This window comes from Aquarana catesbeiana, linkage group LG05 (genome assembly GCF_042186555.1).
Source record: "Aquarana catesbeiana isolate 2022-GZ linkage group LG05, ASM4218655v1, whole genome shotgun sequence".
NCBI lineage: Eukaryota > Metazoa > Chordata > Amphibia > Anura > Ranidae > Aquarana > Aquarana catesbeiana.
This window is the reverse complement of record NC_133328.1, coordinates 341,979,604-342,002,656: the sequence shown is the minus strand read 5'-3', so window position 1 is coordinate 342,002,656 and position 23,053 is coordinate 341,979,604.

Sequence of the window (23,053 nt, the reverse complement as noted above, 5' to 3'; positions counted from 1 at the left end):
ATTACCATCTACTGCTCCATACTTCTGCATCTGGCTACTAACATTGTATTGCTGACTGCCGAGTCAATGCAGTTAACTGCATAACTGCACTGCTGCTTCATACCTCTATTACCACCAACTGCTTGCTGATATGCATAGTTGATTTATGCTCATACATCATCTAGTTGTCTGGTTAAATTGCATGGCCACCGCATTGTTGAACTTGCCACCTCATCAAGAGGGTACAACCAGCTGGCTGATTAACAGTTGTATCACCACACAGTGGCTGCTGTATGTCCCCTTCTGTTGTTACTTTGCTTCAGATATACAACCACGGCTCTTCCCACGGCCCCACAGAGCAAAGGAGAACCCTCCCATTGTTTATTCAGGGGAACTGCTTTTGATGTGTGATCATTTATTTTGACCATTAATGTCCGATTAAACACTACATCCAGCAGGGGGGCTATCATCGAGCTTGAATCCCCAGGAGCTTTACACACATCGGCTGTCACTTTGAACCACATTGGTCTTGTACCATATTTATTTTGAAGGCAATATTTATCTTGTGACAGCCTATTCGCATATTAATTCTTGCCATCCGGATGACCAGAATAATTTTGTTATATGTTTTTTGTTTTGTTTTTGTGAGTCCTGTATGCACCATAATTGACAGTGCCTGTTATGGATCAGAGTTTTATTATGACCCTTTTGTTACAAATTCACCCTTTTGCCTCCCAGGTAGTCTGTTATCAGGGTTTTGTACTACATTAGTGTTTGGTTAAGGTGACCAAATCTGATTGGGTGAGTGGTCTATGAGAGTATATGAATTTGATGATCTGCAAGGGCCCAGTTTTTCTTATTCTTATACTGTACATAGAGTTACACCCCAAAACACATTCTGATATTCCTCCCATGTATGGCAATATCACGTGTGAGATGTTTTCACAGCCTAGCCACATAGGGGGGCATAAATTATGCATCTAATTTCCTGACTTTTTTCTGGAGGTCCTGGAGCACTAGGACAGTGGAAACACCCACAAAATTACTTGTTTTGGAAAGCATTAGGTTTTAAATTTGCCCACATCCCCTGAAAATCTATAGACAAACTGTATGGTTTCCACCAACAGTATGGGATTTTACTGGCAAAAATGTGTCAAATCTTTAAAAGAATATTTGCATACATCTTTATTTATTCCAAAATATAAAAAATCTATGTTAAAAACAACATGTTTGTCAGGCTGTTTGTTCGTATCACTAATACATCACCAGCAAATAATACTTTTGATTATAGAGTTTGTAACAGAGAACCCAACGTGTTTCACAGTCAATTGACTCCTTACTCTGGGGTGGCTCTGCAAGAATGGTGATGTCCTCTATAAGACTTATGCCACGTACAGACAATCGGAATTGTCTGAATTTTTTCTTGTCCACTCTTCTGATTTTCAGCATGCTCTTCTCAGGCCTTTCTCATTTTCAGTGCATTCTGTTAGTTCGTTCTGACCAGCCGACCGTTTTGAAGCCATGTTGTGTTTATGTACTCGTCATAGAGTTTGTGCTGTGCAGGGGCTTGGTGTTGGAGTTCTTAACCTGCATGTGGCAAGCCATCACTCTGGAACAAAGGCTAGTCGCCACCTTGCGGTACTTGGCGACAGGGTGAAGTCTGCAGGACATAATGTTCTCAACAGGCATCTCCCCCCAGGCTCTGGGAATCATTATTCCAGAGACCTGTTCTGCCATCATACAGGTCCCGCAGAAGGACTATATTAAGGTAGGTTTTATCCTTTAACATTACATTATATGTATTTTATGTTTGATAATGTATTGTATTTATTTCATCATTCCCTAAATACCATGATTGTAATATGTGAATGTCCTCTTTGTCCTCATGCATGCTGGAAGCTTTTAATGTTCTTTTTTTGTCCTTCATGCATATTTGCCTTTACTAACCTCCCCAGCATGCTATCCTGGGCCCATACACACCTAGCCTAGTCACTTAACAATGTATTTTGTCGACTCCATTGTAGTGCTTTATTCTAAACACCCCCTAAAATGTGTACAAGTGTTATTTTTGTCTTTAAATTCATGCATAGTTCAAGAGGCTTTTTTGGGGGGGCCCAAACTCATTTGGAACCCTCCCTACCCCCCCCAATTGCTAAGTCAACCAATGCCAATCCTCTATCTACTGACTTTGCCAAATCCATACACACTATACCTACCTCTTTTGTGTTCATATTTATGGATTAATTCATCAAAGCATGTAGTGCAAGGGCCTGCCTGAATACTTTCAAATGGTACTGTTTCAAGTTTTGTTCTCCTATTATCTTGATAGGTAATTGCAGAATGTAAAAAATATTATTATTATTATTATTATTATTATACAGGATTTATATAGCGCCAACAGTTTGCGCAGCGCTTTACAACATGGGGCAGACAGTACACTTACAATACAAATCAATACAGGAGGGATCAGAGGGCCCTGCTTGTTAGAGCTTACAATCTAGAAGGGAGGGTCAAGTGGAGACAAAAGGTAATAACTGTGGGGGATGAGCTGATGGAAAAAAAATGAAAGTACAGTTGTTAGGTGTGGGTAGGATAGGCTTCTCTGAAGAGAAGGGTTTTCAGGGATCTTCTGAAAGCTAATAAAGTAGGAGATAAGCGGACAGATTGGGGTAAGGAGTTCCATAGGATTGGAGAGGCTTTAGAAAAGGCCTGGAGGCGAGCATGGGAAGAGGTGACAAGGGAGCTAGAGAACAGGAGGTCTTGAGAGGAACGAAGAGAGCGAGTAGGTTGGTATTTAGAGACCAAGCTAGTCATGTAGCTGGGGGCAAAATTGTGGATGGCTTTGTACGTAGTTGTTAGAATTTTGAATTTAATTCTTTGGCCGAGCAGAAGCCAGTGGAGGGATTGACAGAGAGGAGTGGCAGACACAGAGCGATTGGTAAGGTGGATGAGTCTGGCAGCGGCATTCATAATGGATTGAAGAGGTGGTAGACTATGTAGAGGTAAGCCAATGAGAAGGGAGTTGCAGTAGTCAAGGCGAGAGATGACCAGCGAGTGAATTAAGAGCTTTGTTGTGTCATTGGTTAGAAAGGGGCATATTTTGGAGATGTTGCGGAGGTTGAGGCGGCAGGATTTGGACAGTGATTGGATGTGTTGCTTGAAGGAGAGTTCAGAGTCTAGGACTACACCTAGAACCTTGGCATGTGGGGATGGGCTTATAGTTGTGCCATCGATTTTGACAGAGAGATCAGGGGAAGAGGCATAGGGGGGAGGAAAAATTAGAAGTTCGGTTTTGGCTAGATTGAGTTTAAGGAAGTGGTGAGACATCCAGACTGATATATCTGAGAGTAAATTACTGATACGTGAGGAGACAGAGGGAGTGAGCTGAGGGGTAGAGAAATAGATTTGGGTGTCATCAGCGTAGAGGTGGTATTGGAAGCCATGGGAGGCTATCAGTTGACCCAGGGAGGCAGTGTAGATTGAAAATAGGAGAGGTCCAAGAACAGAACCCTGAGGGACCCCAACAGAGAAAGGAAGAGGAGAGGAGGAAGTAGAGTTATAAGAAACGCTAAAGGTGCGGTTGGATAAGTAGGAAGAGAACCAGCGAAGTGTACAGTCACGGAGACCAAAGGAGTGTAGTTTTTTGAGGAGGAGGGGGTGGTCAACCGTATCAAAGGCAGCAGAGAGGTCCAGGAGTAGGAGTACAGAATAGTGTCGATTGGTTTTGGCCGTTAGTAGATCGTTTGTTAGTTTTAGGAGAGCAGTTTCTGTGGAGTGTTGAGGACGAAATCCAGACTGAAGGGGATCGAGAAGGCCATTATCAGCGAGGTGGACGCTCAGTCGGTTGTAGACCAGACGTTCGAGGAGTTTGGATAAGAAGGGGAGCAAGGAGATGGGGCGTAGGTTGTTAAGATTGGATGGGTCCAGTGAGGGCTTTTTAAGTATGGGTCTGACAAGTGCATGTTTTAGAGAGTTAGGGAAGATGCCAGAAGAGAGGGAGAGATTGAAGATGTGGGTTAGAGAGTGTAGTATAGGGCCAGAGGGTGAACGTAGCATTTGTGAGGGAACAGGATCCAGAGGGCAGGTGGTAAGGTGGACATTAGCAAGTAGTTTAGCAACTTCGTCTGTAGTGGTGGGGTTGAAAGAGGGAAATAATGACTGTGCGTGTGGGCATGAAGTGTAAAGCGTGGAGGGTGTCGGCACAGTAGAGATCTCAGCGCGAATAGTATCAATCTTCTGTTTGAAGTGATTGGCGATCTCCTGTGCAGTGTGCAGTAAAAATGTGCTTCAATTTGTACAGTGTATATTCCTATTTTTATTTCAATAGTTTTTATTGAGTTTTTATAGAGAAGGGTACAAACAGATAAAATGTGGTACACTCTGTACAGTACATCTTTTATGAAAAGATCACACATAGTATACCATGCCAAATAAAGTAACATAAACTTGAACTCTGGAGGTAACAACAATACTTATCTTACAGTTGAATGACTGCCACCTATCCCGGGCACCCCATCTGGGAACAAGCTATGTCCAGGCTAGAGTGGAAGCACAGTCAACTATGATCAGTGTCACATTGATATTGAAGTAACTTGAGGTGGTACAGGATCAAGACTGGAAACAGGGTAGTTCGATACATCGGTTGGTACACAATCCACATACTGGTGTAATCTGTAATGGGAGGCATCATTTTTCCTGTACAGAGGGTAAATGACTTATAATTTGATATGATTAGGCAAGGTAAGCTTGCCAAGGTGATAAAGGGAAGGGGAATGAAAAGGGGGGAAGAGGGTTAGTTATAGGGCGAGCCAGTCACCATAACAGAAGGACTTTCAAATTTTGACTGTGCAGCTAGGGTTTGATAACCAGGGTTCCCATTTATCTCTAAATACTGTGAGACTGAGGTTTGTGATTGCCAGTAATTTCTCCATCTCGCATTGGCGGTTGAGGGTGAGAATGGCATCACTAGGATTAGGTGGATCAATAGTATTCCACTTCCTTGTAGTAGTGATTTTTGCTGCTAATAAAAATTGTATGATCACTACTCGGAACTTGGGAAGAAATTTGTGAATGTTCAGGTGCAAGATGGCTAGTTCCGGATGAGGTGCAATGTGTCAGCTACAAATATCAGACATTATGGAAAAAATCTTGTTCCAGAATGACCGTAGTGATATACAAGACCATAATATATGGTATAGAGTTCCAGATTCTCCACATTTTCTCCAGCACAAGGCTGATAGGGATGGGTAGAATTTGGAAAGTTTGTACGGGGTAAGCTACCAAGAATGTATTACTTTTTGGTAATGTTCCCAGTGGTTAATGCACTTGGATGAGGTATAAGTGGTAGATAAAGCTTTCACCCAATAGGTGTCTGTGAAGGTTTTTCCCAAAGCCTCTTCCCATTTTAGCATGGTAGTGGTCTTTGAGAAGGCATCTTGGGTGTTGTAGATATTATAAAACAGAGAAATACCCCTTAGAGGGGATGTTGGTTTGAGGAAGAAGGTATACATGGAGACAGGAATTTCTAAGTGTAGAGGTAGAGGATGTTTATGGAGGAAGGAGCATACTTGTAAATAGGTAAATTGTGAGGGCGGTGGAAGGTCAAAGCGGGTAAATAGGGTTTCATATGTGTGGAGAGATGCATCCTGGTATAGGTCTTTCAAGAGAAGAAGGCCTTTATTTTTCCATAATTTAAGGTCAATGCAGGGTATAAAGTGTTGGAGTACTGACAGTGGGGTTTTAAAAAGTGATCCCTTGGGTGAAGATAAGTGGGGAATTTCTGACCATAATTTGATGGAGATTTATACAGTTGGGATATTAGAGATGGGTGGTGGAGCTCCCATTCTACTAGAGAAAAGAGTCGATTGGTAATTTTTATATGGAAGCGCGTTGGATTCCATAAATGCCCACTTTTTATGTTTAGGGGGGTTCCACCAGTATCTATGTTGATCTAATACGCATGCTTTATAATATGCCATAATATTGGGTACTCCCATTCCACCATTCCTTCTATGCCTTAACATAATATTGAGGGAGCATCTTAGGGGTTTGTGGTTCCAAATAAATTGAGTGAAGAGTTTTTGGGTGGCGGAAAGGAAGGTTTGTGGTAAGGGGATTATTAAGGTGCGAAAGAGATAAAGGAGTTCTGGTAAGAGCAGCATTTTTAAGGTCGCTATTCTTCCAGCCGTTGAAAGTTCCTGAGTCCTCAGAAGGGATAGTTGTCGAGGCAGTGATTCCAAGAAGGGCTTAAAGTTATGTTCATATAGCTGTGAGGTGTGTGCAGTTAGTTGAATTCCTAAGAATGTCAAAAAGTGGGGGGACCACTCAAAGGGGAACCTATTAGTTAGGTAAATTTGCATGGAGGGTGGAACATTAAAACCTAAAATTTGGGACTTTTTGGCGTTTAATCTATAGTAGGATATGGCACTAAATTCTTCCAGCAATTTCTGTGTCTCATGTAGTAATGTTTTGGGGTTAGAGAGCATGAGCAGGACATCATCCGCAAATAGGCTAATTTTATGTTCAGTATCGCCAATAGTGATGCCTGTAATGTTGGGATGAGATCGGAAACTTTTCGCCAATGGTTCCATAAGGAGCGCAAAAATAATGGGCGATAGGGGACATCCTTGTCTAGTTCCGTTAGTTATTCGTATGTAAGTCCTGAGGTGAGTACAGTGGCCGATGGAGTGGAATAAAGGGATAGAATGGATGTCTGTATCCATCCCGTAATCCCAAAATTATCAAGCACTGTCTTGAGATATCCCCAGTGGACCCTGTCAAACGCCTTCTCTGCATCCAAGGAGAGGAGCAGAGAAGGCGCCCGAGAGGGACCAGCATGGGAGATTAAATTAATGAGACGTCTAGTCCCATCAGGGGCCTGGCGACTTGGAACGAAGCCCACCTGGTCAGGATGAATGCTACAAGTTTGGCAAATATTTTAACATCAGTGTTTAGAAGAGATATAGTCCTGTAATTTGCAGGGGAGGTGGTGTCTTTGTTGGGTTTAGGGATAGTCATGATCACGGCTCTTAACATTTCAGGTGGGAAAGTACCAGAGGAGGAGGCAAGGTCGAATACGGATTGTAGATAAGGAGCAGTTTCAGAGGAAAGATATTTATAGTATTCATTCAAAAAGCCATCATCACCTGGGGATTTGTGATTGGGTAATTTTGTGATAAGTGAGCAAATCTCTTGGGTAGTAAAAGGTTGGGAGATGGACTGGAGTTGATCGCCATGAAGGTTAGGTAGTTTGATTTTGTTTAAAAAGTTACTAATAAGTACAGGAGAGGTTTGGGGAGTAGAGTCATCATTACGGAGGTCATATAGGAACTGGTAATAGTCCGCAAAGGCGTTGGCTATATCCTTTGGGTTAAATAAACTATTCTTATATTGAGGGTGAACAATAGAAGTAATTTTTCTGTTTAGTCTGTTTTGCTTTTACTTTTTTGGCCAGCCAGGATCCTGCTTTGTTATGGAGGCCGTAGTAATTGGATATAAGGTATTTGAGATGGGTTTCATATTTGTTAAGGAGCAGGGACCTTAATTTTTGCCTGTCTTGCAAGATATCTTGTGTGAGACGGGGATTTAGGTTCAACTTATTCTCACGTTCTTTTAAGGTTATAGAATTCAGCACATCTTCGATCTGCCCCCTTCTCTTTTTTTTGACAAATGAAGCCATTTTAATCAGTACCCCCCTCATATAGACCTTATAAGTATTCCACAATGTAAATCTATTGATATCAGGAGTGTCACTAAAAAAGTCATGGTGTTCTTGTACGATTTGTTGGTACAATTCCTTGTCCTCCAATAGGGAGGTGTTTAGTCTCCACATTGGAGGAGGGGAATTGTGAAATGTGTCATCAAACTCTAGTGTGATCGGAGCGTGGTCTGACCAAGAGATTGTACCAATGTCTGCACACAGAACACTTTGTAGAGACATTTTATCAGTAAAGAAAAAGTCAATATGGGAGTAGGAAGTGTGAGCTGCAGACAAAAAAGTAAAATCCTTCTCCAATCCATGGAAGCAACGCCAGGTATCATACAGCTCGTATTTATAAAGTAAGGGGACAATTGAGTGGCCAGGTCTTCTAGCGAGGGTGGTGGAGTCCATGGTGGGGTTCAGGATAGTATTAAAGTCTCCGCCAATAATAAGGATACCCTGCGTCACTTCCATAGCCTTGGTGAATAGAGGAGTGAGGAATTTTCTCTGTTGAACACTCGGAGCGTATAGGTTAACTAGAGTAAACACTGCTTGATTAAGCTTGCAAATGAGGATGATGTACCGGCCTTGGGGATCCTGGATAGTGCGTATATATGACGAAATTCCACAGAGTCCTTGACAGCAATAAAGACTCCACAAGCCTTTTTTGGGCCGTTGGCCATGTACAAATGAGGGAAATGTCGAAAGGACACTCGAGGGCACTTGTGGGCAGCGAAATGGGTTTCCTGAACAGGGATTATGTTAGCTTTGAGAGAGTGTGCTTCTTTCATTAGCGCTGCACATTTAAAGGGGCTGTTGAGGCCCTTAGAGTTCAGTGACATGAATTTTAGAGGCATAGTGAAGAATGTGTACTTACTAAGGTATTGTTGCAGAAAAAAACATTGTAGAGAGGAGAGTCAGGGAAAGAGTGCCTGGTATGTGGAAATTTCGGCCACCGAGAATTGACAATTTGTGTAGAGTCAGTTGGTGGGTTGACTGGAGGGTCTCTTGTTGTGATGAGCAGCAGGGGAAACAAATGCGATAGTCCAGATTGAGTTCTGGTAGACATAGCGGTGTAGATGGTGACTGGCTGGATGGTAGAAACTAGAGAAAGAGGGGTCAAACAAAGGAGAAACAAATACAACATACATAAGAAACGCCTGTCAAAACGCAGGCACAATGGGCAGCCAGAGCTGCTGTGGTGTTGTGGGGGGGAAATCATACTGCCAGTGCTATGCACTGAGCCAACGAACCACAAAAAGAAAGAAGCGTAAACCAGGTGATTTAGCTCCCAGCCTCACGCTAATACAAAGGTCGTGCTGGCAGGGAGAGGTCTAGTTGTAAACAGAAGATTCAAATCAGGGCCATTCCATTTGTGGTTGTTCCGGGATAGGCAAGGCAGGGGGTTGCGCATCTGCAGGGAGTAGTTGCCACTGTTTGAAGAGCTGGATGCCTTTATCCACACTGTATATGGGGTAGGTTTTGCTGTTCCAGGTGACCAGAAGCTTTGTAGGGAAGCCCCATCGATAAATTATACTGTTATTGTGGAGGATTTTAGTGTGCGGGGCAAGCTTCTTTCTGTTCAGCGCTGTCTGTTGCGATATGTCCGCATATAGGGATATTCCATTGAATTCCTCTGGCACTGCAGGGCTTTGTTTGGCTGCCACCATGACACGTTCTTTGACGTAGTAGTAGTGGATACATGCTAGGGTGTCTCTGGGTGCAGTGTCAGGTAGAAATTTAGGTTTAGGTATACGGTGGGCTCTGTCCACGCAAAGCTCAATATCGCTCAGAGATGGAATGAGGGCCTTCATGAGGCGTTGCACATAATTTGTTAAATCGTTTGGTGGAATGGATTCAGGTATTCCCCTAAATTTGATGTGGTTGCGCCGTGAGCGATCTTCGAGGTCCGCCATCTTATATTGGAGGCGTTCCATGCTTCTGAGGGAGAGAAGCATGTTTTTCATGGTATTCTCAGAGATGGATTGTTCTGTGGCTGGGAACATTTCAAATGACATTCCTGGGTGCATTTTCTGCAAAGATACCTGAGGGGGAATGCTCTGCATTGCAGGGGAGAACGCATCTTCCTCCCTGCGCTGTTTAGTTTTCACTGGGCTGTGAGTGGAGGGAGTAGATGGGGGAGAGCGTTCTTCCAGCTCCTCGGGCTGGGTGGCAATATGCCTCCCTGCGGCTTGATAGCCGTGTTGGGATCAGGCCATTCCTGTGGAGCTAGGGTTGGCGCCATTTTGCCCACCTCCCTGAGGTACCGCAGGATAGAAATCTGTGAGGCGCTGCGGCTGCCTATTCGTCTTCCGCCGCTTAGTCATCGCACCTGCAGGTGACAGGCGCTTCGGTGAGCGTGTGTGGAGCTGGAGGAGACCTCACCCCATTGTCGCTGATTGTCACTCAGAGTGTGAGGCTGCCGGAGCTCTGAGTTATGCGGCCATCTTCTCCGCCGGCCGGACACGCCCCCCCCGTATATTCCTATTTTTGTATTGTGACACTTCTTACCTGTCCAGTGGGCTGCCAATAGTGTAAGTAAGGAGGGGCTGGCCAAAGTAACACACATTATTATGTATGCATTCAGCTCTCAATGAAGTGTAGAGGGTTACCTGTCCCAAAGATCCCCCCCTAAAATTTTTACAATGGGCCATCAGAGGGTGTGAGGAATCTGATAAGTGGACCTTATACTTTTGTCTTTAACCACTTCCCGCTGAGTCAACAGCATATTGACATCCAGGAAGTGGTTCTGTTATCCTGACTGGGCGTCATATGAAGTCCAGCAGGATAACATGACGGCGCGCTCCAGCGGGGGCACGCATCGCGGCAATCGCGAGTGTGGCATGTCAGTCTGACACCCCGAATCTCCGATTGTAATAAGAAGCCTCTATCAGAGGCTTCTTACCACATGACCAGCTGTGACCAATCACAGCTGATCATCGCGTGAACCAGGAAGTGCCGGTAAACGGCATTCCTCGGTTCGCGCTGACAGGGAGAGATAATCGGTGGCTCTGCCTGTCAGAGGGGGTCTGTGCTGATAATCAGCACACTGATTATCAGCACAGATCCCTCAAATGTAACGATCACCTGCCAATCAGTGCCCAGAAGTGCCGCAACAATAAAAAGTGCCAGTGCCCACCACAGTGCCAATCACTGCCCACCACAGTGCCAATCACTGACCACTACTGTGCCAATCACTGCCCACCACTGTGCCAATCACTGCCCAGCACTAACACCTGTCAGTACTTCTCTGTACCTAATCAACAGTGACGCCCATCAGTGCCACCTGTCAGTGCCAATCAGTACCGCCTATCAGTGCCAATCAGTGCTGCCTGTCAGTGCCCATCACAGCCGACTGTCAGTACCCATCAGTGCCACTTGTCAGTGCCCATCAGTGCCACCTGTCAGTGCCCATCAGTGCCACCTATCAGCGCCCATAAGTGCTGCATATCAGTGCCGCCTATTGGTGCCCATCAGTGCTGCCTATCAGTGCTGCCTATCAGTGCTCATCAATTCTACATAAGTGCCTCCTCATTAGTGCCCATCAGTGCCAATTCATCAGTGCCCATCAGTGCCACCTCATCAGTGCCCATCAGTGAAGGGGAAAACAAAATTTTATGAAAGAAACTAAAAAAAATATTTTTTTTCAAAAATGTTGGTCTTTTTTAGTTTGTTTAGCAAAAAATAAAAACCGCAGAGGTGATCAAATACCACTAAAATAAAACTCTATTTGTGGGAAGAAAATGATAAAATTTTAGTTTGGGTACATTGTTGCATGACCGCGCAATTGTCATTCAAAGTGTGACAGCACTGAAAGCTGAAAATTGTCCTGGCCAGGAAGGGACGAAAATGCCTGGTGATGAAGTGGTTAAATATTCCTTAAAATAAATGTTATACTGACGTTGGCCAAGAATGTTTGTGTCTAATCTGCTTGCAATGTTATGTGCAAAAGTACTCATTTTTTTTCTTGTTTGACTCCACAGTTTCCTTTAACCCCACAGGAATGGCAGACTGTGGCATTCCACTTTGCCCAGCGGTGGGACTTTCCCAACTGCGGAGGTGCAATCAGTGGGAAACACGTCCACATCATCCCACCCCCCAACTCGGGGTCATACTATTATAATTACAAGGGGTTTAATAGTATTATTATTCATGATTTATATAGCGCTAACAGTTTACGCAGAGCTTTACAATGTAGAGGGATACAACACAATTACAGTACAGTTCAATACAAAAGGTACAGGAGGGCCCTGCTCATAGAGCTTACATTCTAAAGGGAGGGGGCGGTGGTACAAAAGGTAATAGCTGCAGAGAATGATTTGATGGGGGTGGCTCGGGGACAGTTGTTAGGTGGTTGTGGGATAGGCTTCCCTGAATAAATGAGTTTTCAGGGATCTTCTAAAGGTGGATAGGGTAGGGGCTGATCGGACATATTGGGGCAGGGAGTTCCAGAGGATGGGAGAGGCTTTGGAGAAGTCCTGAGGGCGAGCATGGGAGGTGGTAACAAGGGAGCTAGAGAGCAGGAGGTCCTGGGAGGAGCGGAGGGGACGATTTGGGCGATATCTGCAGATAAGGTTGGTGATGTAGATGGGGGCGATGTTGTGAATGGCCTTGTAGGTTATGGTTAGCACTTTGAATTTTACGCGGTGGGGTAGGGGAAGCCAGTGAAGGGATTTGCAGAGAGGAGCAGCAGTCATGGATTGGTTAGTGAGGTGTATTAGTCGAGCAGCAGAATTTATAATAGACTGAAGGGGGGATAGCCTGCTTAAGGGTAGGCCATTAAGGATAGCGTTGCAGTAGTCAAGGGGGGAAATAATCAAGGAGTGAATAAGTTGCTTTGTGGTGTCATTAGTATTGTGATCTTGGCTGTGGTGTCGGCAACATACGAGTTTTTGAATGTGGACATGGGGAAGAACGGCCTGATGTCGGATGGTGGAGTCATCACCCAGACAGAGTTTTTCAGACAGCTCCAGAATGGTGGCTTGGGCTTGCCACCTGCGGAAGACAACATAGCTGGTCTTCCATTCGGGTTCATCGCTGATGAAGCGTTTGGGCTTGGTGAACATAGGATGAGGCCATTTCCCATGAGGACCCTCAACCTGGACCAGAGGGTTTTTAACTATTGGCTGGCCAGAGCCAGAAGAGTGGTGGAGAATGCTTTCGGCATAATGGCCACATGGTTCCACCAATTCCTGATGCCAATCCACATGGCGGAATATAAACTCAACCATATAGTCCTTGCCTGTTGCATTATGCACAATTTTCTCAGGAAAAATGCTACAAACTATGTGGCCTCAGTTGGGTCTGAGGCTGGCTTTCCAGATCAACCAACCCTGCCCTTCCCCCCCCAAAGTGCCCACGAAGTCAGAAAAAAATATCTGGAGTACTTTTGCGGGTAGGGGGGCCATTGATATGCCAGCAAATGTTTGAGAAACATTTTAAAAATATTTAAAAATATTTTTTTATTTTAAACTGAAATAATATTTCATTTGATTTACTGCTTGTCTTTCTTTTAGCTGTCTCCTAGGTTCTCCAATGGGCTTTTCTTTTTGGCCATCCAAATAGTGCAAACGTAATTTATTTGATAAATGAGGTGACAATTTCTTCTTCAGCTAACTATTCTGTTGTGGGTCTGCTACACACACACACATTGTTTTTGTTGTTAATGTATGTAATGCATCAATGTTAAAAATAATCATCCTTTTCAGCACTATGAATTAATTGTTTTGAGTGCCTAAAATGGCATGATTGGGGCCAATTTTAGAGTACTGTGTGGGTTATTTACTAAAAACAAATACACTTTCCACTATAAGTGCACTTGAAAGTGCACCGAAACTGCACTGAAAGTGCACTTGTAGTGCAAAGAGGATTTGCCTTTAGTAAATAACCCCCATTGTCACTGTAAGCACCAACTCACTCCAAAAACTGGTATTGAGCATTGAAAGAAGAAGCCACACATTGTTGAGTATAAAACTTTTTACTCCGTGCACATTCACATGTGCATTAGAAAAGGGTTTTTGAACAAACCAACATCTTTGTTTTTTATGTTTGACATTAGAAATATAATTTTTTGGGTTAAACAGTCATGTTTCAAACCATAACATACACAACTCAGGAATTTGCAAAGTTCAACTTTGAAAAAGTGAACGCAATATCTGACATTAGTATGTCAAAACTGTGTTGATCTTGCCTTCATCAGATGGGGTGATGTCACCCCTGTAAAAGCCAAATTTTGAAGATGCACACAAATTGGGAGTGAAAATGTGGATTTCCCTCCTGATCCCATGTCTAATGTCAACATGTGCTAGCTCCCATCATGGGGGATCAAAGGACGTGTTTCAGGGGTGCAACTCCTTCTTCTCACCTACTTGAGTTGCAACCCCAAAACACATACCTTGATATCCTGTGATGGCAGATAGTACATGTTGACACACTGTGTGCATCTTCATAATTTGGCTTTTAAAACACTTTTGAACTTGAATTAAAATAAAAAAAGTCCTTGACAAAACGGTACAATTTTTGTGTGTTTTAGATTCTGCATAAAACATCAATGATGTTGTTCATTTTTTGTTGAACATCATTGATGTTTTCCTTTATCTTTTCTAAATCACGATTGCACACCATGATCTCCCCGATGAGGACGTGTGCACTTGCACTTGTGAAATGAGTTTCTTCTTCCACAACATCCACATCACCTAAAAAAAAAAAAAAAAAAAACACACCATGTATTATAAATATGCAGGCATACATCTATTACCTGAAGCAGTGGTCTCAGACACCCACCTGTTGTGGTCACTATTTCAACTACGTCATGAACCTATCCTCCCTAAGGTATACTTAGCACACAGATATTTGAGGCAGAGTTCCAAGCTGAAGACATGATTTCCTCCCTTTCTTCAAGCTGAAATACTTACCTTTTTTGGTAAAGTTTCCCACATGGAGACACCCCTAGTATCCACTGGAGCACCTGTGTGGGACACCCTAAAAAGGGTGTTCTGGTGTCCCAGCATCCAGATGTGTGAACAGCTGCTGAGTGTCCTCTCCTTACACTGAATCAAGTTTGCATTTCATTCTAGTTACAAACCCATCTAAACAACAAACTTATTTTAATACAAATAGGCCTGAACAAATGTAGTTAACCTGCACCTGCCAAAAACATTGTATTAGTGAGCGAACAAATGATGTTTACTACGAACGATTACTGTGCCCACGAACATGAAACTTGCCATTTTAAACTGTACAACAGTAAAGAAAAGCACATGGAGCAGCACGAAAGTAATAATAATAGGAACACATGACAAAATACTTACTTTTTTGCAGCACTCTCTTGCTTCTTCTGTACTGATCCTGCTCCCTCAATTTGAGGTCTAACCATCGTTTCCTCAGTTGATCCTTGGATCGCTGTACACCAAAATTCTTCTGCAGACTTTTCACAACTTTACTCATGATTTTGGCCTTTCTCACATATGGGTTGCTGTAAGGTCCATATTTCCCGTCATAGTCGGCTCTCTTCAAGATGTCCAACATCTCCACCATCTCAACAAAGGACATATTTGAGGCCTTAAAAAAAAGGAGATCACTTTAAAAAAATAGAAACATTATTCTGGAGATCTGGAGAAAAAAACAATAAAGATTATTCAGGAGATCACGAGAATAATAAAGAAATAAGTGTCAGAACTCTGTGTGAATATCAGCAGCAAAACAACTTCATTATTCTAGCATTATAAAGAAGAAGAGAATGTGCTGCATTAAAAGATTAAAAAATTTGCAGCGTGACGAATGTGCTATCTCCATTACGAACACTAGTTTTACCAGACCGAGCACTTCCGTCTTGTACTTGGTTCAGAGCATGAGTGGAATTTTCTACACATGCTCGGAAGTTATGACAACGGATTTTGTTGTCGGAAAATTTGAGATCCAGCTCTCAAACATCTGTTGTAGGAAATTTTGATGGAGCCTACAAACAGTCGGAACTTCCAACAACAAGCTCACATCGAACATTTGTGGTTGGAAATTACGATCGTTTGTACGCGGCACTAAGTTTATTTGTTTAGATCATATATATATTCTAATTACATATATCGATTTATTTTATAGTAATACTCATGTATCGGCGCAATAAAACAAAAGCCTCGTTCTAAGGACAATACAGTTTTGCTACCATTCCTCAGCACACACCTCCATGATTGGGATCGGTAAGCTCCCAATGCATACTTGATAATGCGATTGGGAGCTTTCCGATCATGTCACATTACCCAAATGCCTGCCTCACGGCTTTTAGAACTCTTAAAGGGCTGGGAGGTGGTCAGCGCAAAGGGGGTTTAAAACAAAAACAAAAAAAGTCCCATGATGTACATCCACCATCAAGGTGCAACTATGAACCTGACATCACTGACCAAATATGGTCACACTGATAATGACACCACCTGATATACCCCACACCTTTGTTTACAGAGCAGATGACATTTTAGGGAGCTTTCATTTGCTGTAAGCAATCTGGACCAAATGTGTTAGCAGGTCTTTTCATTTTGGCAAGTCAGTGGGTGTTTATAATGATTGCTGAAGATCTGCATTGCTAGATAACATTATTAATGATGGACTTACATTGAGGGAACATTTTAGGTTTTTCATTTTTAAATAAAAAGCAAAAAATATGGTGTCTTAATTTACTGTACACATTTTTTTGTGAATAAGTAAGGCCTTATATATTCATGTAATAGGACAGTATCTGGCAGCCTCATTTTTACAGGGGAACTTCCAAAATTCTAATAATTCCCTCACCCACAGAACTAAGGGTTGTGAGGTTTAATAGACCCTTGTCCTCATCAACAAGGTGTTTTGACAGGGGTATCCCCTAGGCATGTGGCCTAGTATGGTTCAAGAGGAGGAGCAAACGCTTGTCCTCTTCGTTTCTTCACCTGCCAATTTGCATGATCAGTTAAGGGTTTGGTATGAATTTTGGGGGGGACCCCATGCTTTCTTTTTCTTGTATTATGGCAAGGGATTTATCCTTAAAATCAATACCAGGCGTGTTATTTAAAGAGATTTTGCAGTTTCAGTGTTGCTCTTTAAGCCCTAAAACATTTTGCTTTTGTACATGTTCCCCAGGGTAATTCTCAGTCCCCCACCCCCCTTCCCCCTACCCCCATGATCTTTGTTTAACAATCCCTTGCCTAGAAAATGGTCGCTACTGATTTCTAAGAGTCATCTCTGAATGACTTTATTAGGGTTTGGATCTGACATCTGAACTTAAAGTGCAGTTCAGGGAACCCATCTCGAACCAACCCAGGTATGTGCAGTTCATCCCTAGAGAAACCAGTGTACCTTGCCTGCATGAAGTTAGTCTCCACCAGGGGAACCTGTGACAGGATGACAATGCAGAAGTACAGTGGTCAAACAGTTGTCATTCCATAAGAGGAAGTGTGTGAGAAAGGATATTCATTGAAGGATCAAAAGTGAATCCATTAATGAAAGCTGCTTAATAGAGATGGTCCAAACACGCCTCTATTCGGTGAGCAGCAAAAATGTTTTAAACCGACTGGCAAACCCCATTGAAGTCTATAGGAGCCAAACAGACAAAATCAAAAGTGCCCATTTTGAAGGCTTATATGCAAGTAATTGGCAATAAAATAGGTATGGGGGTCTGGGTACTGCCCAGAGGGGACATGTATCAATGTAAATTTATTTTAAAAAAAAAAAGTCTTTTCAGGAGCAGTGATTTTATTAATGCTTAAAGTGAAACGATAAAAATGAAAAATTCCTTTAACCACTTGACGACCGCCTCACGCCGATGTACGTCGGCAAGGTGGCACGGACAGGCAAAATCACGTACATGTACGCGATTTGCCTTCCGCGGGTGGGGGGTCCGATCGGACCCCCCCCGGTGCCCAAGGCGGTCGTCTTTTGTCCCACGGCGATCGGAGGTGAGGGGGAGGCCATCCGTTCGTGGCCCCCCCCCTCGCGATCGCCGCCGGCCAATCGAATCATTCCTTTGCTGCTGTATGCTAAACAGCAACAAAGGAAATTATGTCATCTCTCCTCGGCTCGGTAATTTCCGTTCCGGCCCGAGGAGAGAAGCCAGGTATGTGAGTGCACAACACTACACACACACAGTAGAACATGCCAGGCACACAAAACACCCCGATCCCCCCCCGATCGCCCCCTGATCCCCCCCCAATCACCCCCCCGTCACAAACTGACACCAGCAGTTTTTTTTTTTTTTTTTTTCTGATTACTGCATTGGTGTCAGTTTGTGACAGTTACAGTGTTGGGACAGTTAGTATTAGCCCCCTTTAGGTCTAGGATACCCCCCTAATAAAGTTTTAACCCCTTGAGCACCCCCTGTCACCAGTGTCGCTAAGCGATCATTTTTCTGATCGCTGTATTAGTGTCGCTGGTGACGCTAGTTAGGGACCTAAATATTTAGGTTCGCCGTCAGCGTTTTATAGCGACAGGGACCCCCCTATACTACCGAATAAATGTTTTAACCCCTTGATGGCCCCCTAGTTAACCCTTTCACCACTGATCACCGTATAACTGTTACGGGTGACGCTGGTTAGTTTGTTTATTTTTTATAGTGTCAGGGCACCCGCCGTTTATTACCGAATAAAGGTTCAGCCCCCTGATCGCCCGGCGGTGATATGCGTCGCCCCAGGCAGCGTCAGATTAGCGCCAGTACCGCTAACACCCACGCACGCAGCATACGCCTCCCTTAGTGGTATAGTATCTGATCGGATCAATATCTGATCCGATCAGATCTATACTAGCGTCCCCAGCAGTTTAGGGTTCCCAAAAACGCAGTGTTAGCGGGATCAGCCCAGATACCTGCTAGCACCTGCGTTTTGCCCCTCCGCCCAGCCCACCCAAGTGCAGTATCGATCGATCACTGTCACTTACAAAACACTAAACGCATAACTGCAGCGTTCGCAGAGTCAGGCCTGATCCCTGCGATCGCTAACAGTTTTTTTGGTAGCATTTTGGTGAACTGGCAAGCACCAGCCCCAGGCAGCGTCAGGTTAGCGCCAGTAGCGCTAACACCCACGCACGCACCGTACAGCTCCCTTAGTGGTATAGTATCTGAACGGATCAATATTTGGTCCGATCAGATCTATACTAGCGTCCCCAGCAGTTTAGGGTTCCCAAAAACGCAGTGTTAGCGGGATCAGCCCAGATACCTGCTAGCACCTGCGTTTTGCCCCTCCGCCCGGCCCAGCCCAGCCCACCCAAGTGCAGTATCGATCGATCACTGACACTTACAAAACACTAAATGCATAACTGCAGCGTTCGCAGAGTCAGGCCTGATCCCTGCGATCGCTAACAGTTTTTTTGGTAGTATTTTGGTGAACTGGCAAGCACCAGCCCCAAGCAGCGTCAGATTAGCGCCAGTACCGCTAACACCCACGCACGCAGCATACGCCTCCCTTAGTGGTATAGTATCTGAACGGATCAATATCTGATCCGATCAGATCTATAATGGTGTCCCCAGCAGTTTAGGGTTCCCAAAAACGCAGTGTTAGCGGGATTAGCCCAGATACCTGCTAGCACCTGCATTTTGCCCCTCCACCCGGCCCAGCCCACCCAAGTGCAGTATCGATCGATCACTGTCACTTACAAAACACTTAACACATAGCTGCAGCGTTCGCAGAGTCAGGCCTGATCCCTGCGATCGCTAACAGTTTTTTTGGTAGCTTTTTATTGAACTGGCAAGCGCCAGCGGCCTAGTACACCCCGGTCGTAGTCAAACCAGCACTGCAGTAACACTTGGTGATGTGGCGAGTCCCATAAGTGCAGTTCAAGCTGGTGAGGTGGCAAGCACAAGTAGTGTCGCGCTGCCACCAAGAAGACAAACACAGCCCGTCGTGCCCATAGTGCCCTTCCTGCTGCATTCGCCAATCCTAATTGGGAACCCACCGCTTCTGCAGCGCCCATACTTCCCCCATTCACATCCCCAACCAAATGCAGTCGGCTGCGTGAGAGGCATTTTCTTTATGTCCTCCCGAGTACCCCTACCCAACGAACCCCCCCAAAAAAGATGTTGTGTCTGCAGCAAGCGCGGATATAGGCGTGACACCCGCTATTATTGTCCCTCCTGTCCTGACAATCCTGGTCTTTGCATTGGTGAATGTTTTGAACGCTACCATACACTAGTTGAGTATTAGCGTAGGGTACAGCATTGCACAGACTAGGCACACTTTCACAGGGTCTCCCAAGATGCCATCGCATTTTGAGAGACCCGAACCTGGAACCGGTTACCGTTATAAAAGTTAGTTACAAAAAAAGTGTAAAAAAAAAAAAAAATATATGAAATAAAAAAAAATAGTTGTCGTTTTATTGTTCTCTCTCTCTCTATTCTCTCTCTCTATTGTTCTGCTCTTTTTTACTGTATTCTATTCTGCAATGTTTTATTGTTATTATGTTTTATCATGTTTGCTTTTCAGGTATGCAATTTTTTATACTTTACCGTTTACTGTGCTTTATTGTTAACCATTTTTTTGTCTTCAGGTACGCCATTCACGACTTTGAATGGTTATACCAGAATGATGCCTGCAGGTTTAGGTATCATCTTGGTATCATTCTTTTCAGCCAGCGGTCGGCTTTCATGTAAAAGCAATCCTAGTGGCTAATTAGCCTCTAGACTGCTTTTACAAGCCGTGGGAGGGAATGCCCCCCCCCACCGTCTTCCGTGTTTTTCTCTGGCTCTCCTGTCTCAACAGGGAACCTGAGAATGCAGCCGGTGATTCAGCCAGCTGACCATAGAGCTGATCAGAGACCAGAGTGGCTCCAAACATCTCTATGGCCTAAGAAACCGGAAGCTATGAGCATTTTATGACTAGAGATTTCGCCGGATGTAAATAGCGCCATTGGGAAATTGGGGAAGCATTTTATCACACCGATCTTGGTGTCGTCAGATGCTTTGAGGGCAGAGGAGAGATCTAGGGTCTAATAGACCCCAATTTTTTCAAAAAAGAGTACCTGTCACTACCTATTGCTATCATAGGGGATATTTACATTCCCCGAGATAACAATAAAAATGATTAAAAAAAAAAAAAAAATGAAAGGAACAGTTTAAAAATAATATAAAAAAGCAAAAAAAAATAAAGAAAAAAAAAAAAAAAAAAGCACCCCTGTCGCCCCCTGCTCTCGCGCTAAGGCGAACGCAAGCGGCGGTCTGTCGTCAAACGTAAACAGCAATTGCACCATGCATGTGAGGTATCGCCACGAAGGTCAGATCGAGGGCAGTAATTTTTGCAGTAGACCTCCTCTGTAAATCTAAAGTGGTAACCTGTAAAGGCTTTTAAAGGCTTTTAAAAATTTATTTATTTTGTTGCCACTGCACGTTTGTGCGCAATTTTAAAGCATGTCATGTTTGGTATCCATGTACTCGGCCTAAGATCATCTTTTTTATTTCATCAAACATTTGGGCAATATAGTGTGTTTTAGTGCATTAAAATTTAAAAAAGTGTGTTTTTTCCCCAAAAAATGCGTTTGAAAAATCGCTGCCCAAATACTGTGTGAAAAAAAAAAATGAAACACCCACCATTTTAATCTGTAGGGCATTTGCTTTAAAAAAATATATAATGTTTGGGGGTTCAAAGTAATTTTTTTGCAAAAAAAAATAACTTTTTCATGTAAACAATGAGTGTCAGAAAGGGCTTTGTCTTCAAGTGGTTAGAAGAGTGGGTGGTGTGTGACATAAGCTTCTAAATGTTGTGCATAAAATGCCAGGACAGCTCAAACCCCCCCCAAATGACCCCATTTTGGAAAGTAGACACCCCAAGCTATTTGCTGAGAGGCATGTCGAGTCCATGGAATATTTTATATTGCGACACAAGTTGCGGGAAAGAGACAAATTTTTTTTTTTTTTTTTTGCACAAAGTTGTCACTAAATGATATATTGCTCAAACATGCCATGGGAATATGTGAAATTACACCCCAAAATACATTCTGCTGCTTCTCCTGAGTACGGGGATACCACATGTGAGACTTTTTGGGAGCCTAGCCGCGTACGGGACCCCGAAAACCAAGCACCGCCTTCAGGCTTTCTAAGGGCGTGAATTTTTGATTTCACTCTTCACTGCCTATCACAGTTTCGGAGGCCATGGAAAGCCCAGGTGGCACAAAACCCCCCCAAATGACCACATTTTGGAAAGTAGACACCCAAAGCTATTTGCTGAGAGGTATAGTGAGTATTTTGCAGACCTCACTTTTTGTCACAAAGTTTTGAAAATTGAAAAAAGAAAAAAAAAATGTTTTTTTTTTTTTTTCAAAAACAAATGAGAGCTGCAAAATACTCACCATGCCTCTCAGCAAATAGCTTGGGGTGTCTACTTTCCAAAATGGGGTCATTTGGGGGGGTTTTGTGCCACCTGGGCATTCCATGGCCTCTGAAACTGTGATAGGCAGTGAAGAGTGAAATCAAAAATTTTCACCCTTAGAAATCCTGAAGGCGGTGATTGGATTTCGGGGCCCCGTACGCGGCTAGGCTCCCAAAAAGTCCCACACATGTGGTATCCCCATACTCAGGAGAAGCAGCTAAATGTATTTTGGGGTGAAATTCCACATATGCCCATGGCTTGTGTGAGCAATATATCATTTAGTGACAACTTTTTTTAAATATTTTTTTTTTTTTTGTCATTATTCAATCACTTGGGACAAAAAAAATAAATATTCAATGGGTTCAACATGCCTCTCAGCAATTTCCTTGGGGTGTCTACTTTCCAAAATGGGGTCATTTGGGGGGGTTTTGTACTGCCCTGCCATTTTTGCACCTCAAGAAATGACATAGGCAGTCATAAACTAAAAGCTGTGTAAATTACAGAAAATGTACCCTAGTTTGTAGACGCTATAACTTTTGCGCAAACCAATAAATATACGCTTATTGACATTTTTTTTAGCAAAGACATGTGGCCGAATACATTTTGGCCTAAATGTATGACTAAAATTTAGTTTATTGGATTTTTTTTATAACAAAAAAATTTCGGTCTTTTTCCGTTTATAGCGCAAAAAATAAAAACTGCAGAGGTGATCAAATACCATCAAAAGAAAGCTCTATTTGTGGGAAGAAAAGGACGCAAATTTCGTTTGGGTACAGCATTGCATGACCGCGCAATTAGCAGTTAAAGCGACGCAGTGCCAAATTGGAAAAAGACCTCTGGTCCTTAGGCAGCATAATGGTCCGGGGCTCAAGTGGTTAAATATAGTGGACGGGGGTCTGCATGTAAAGTGGCACATCTGTAGCATATATAGAATATGCTTCAGCAAAAATGACATTTCTAAAGAATCAAATCACATTTAAAATGACACGCGGTTGCAATTGCCGGCACCCGGCAAATGAAAAAAATAAAGAAAAAACTGCGTGGGGTCCTCCTCCCAGTC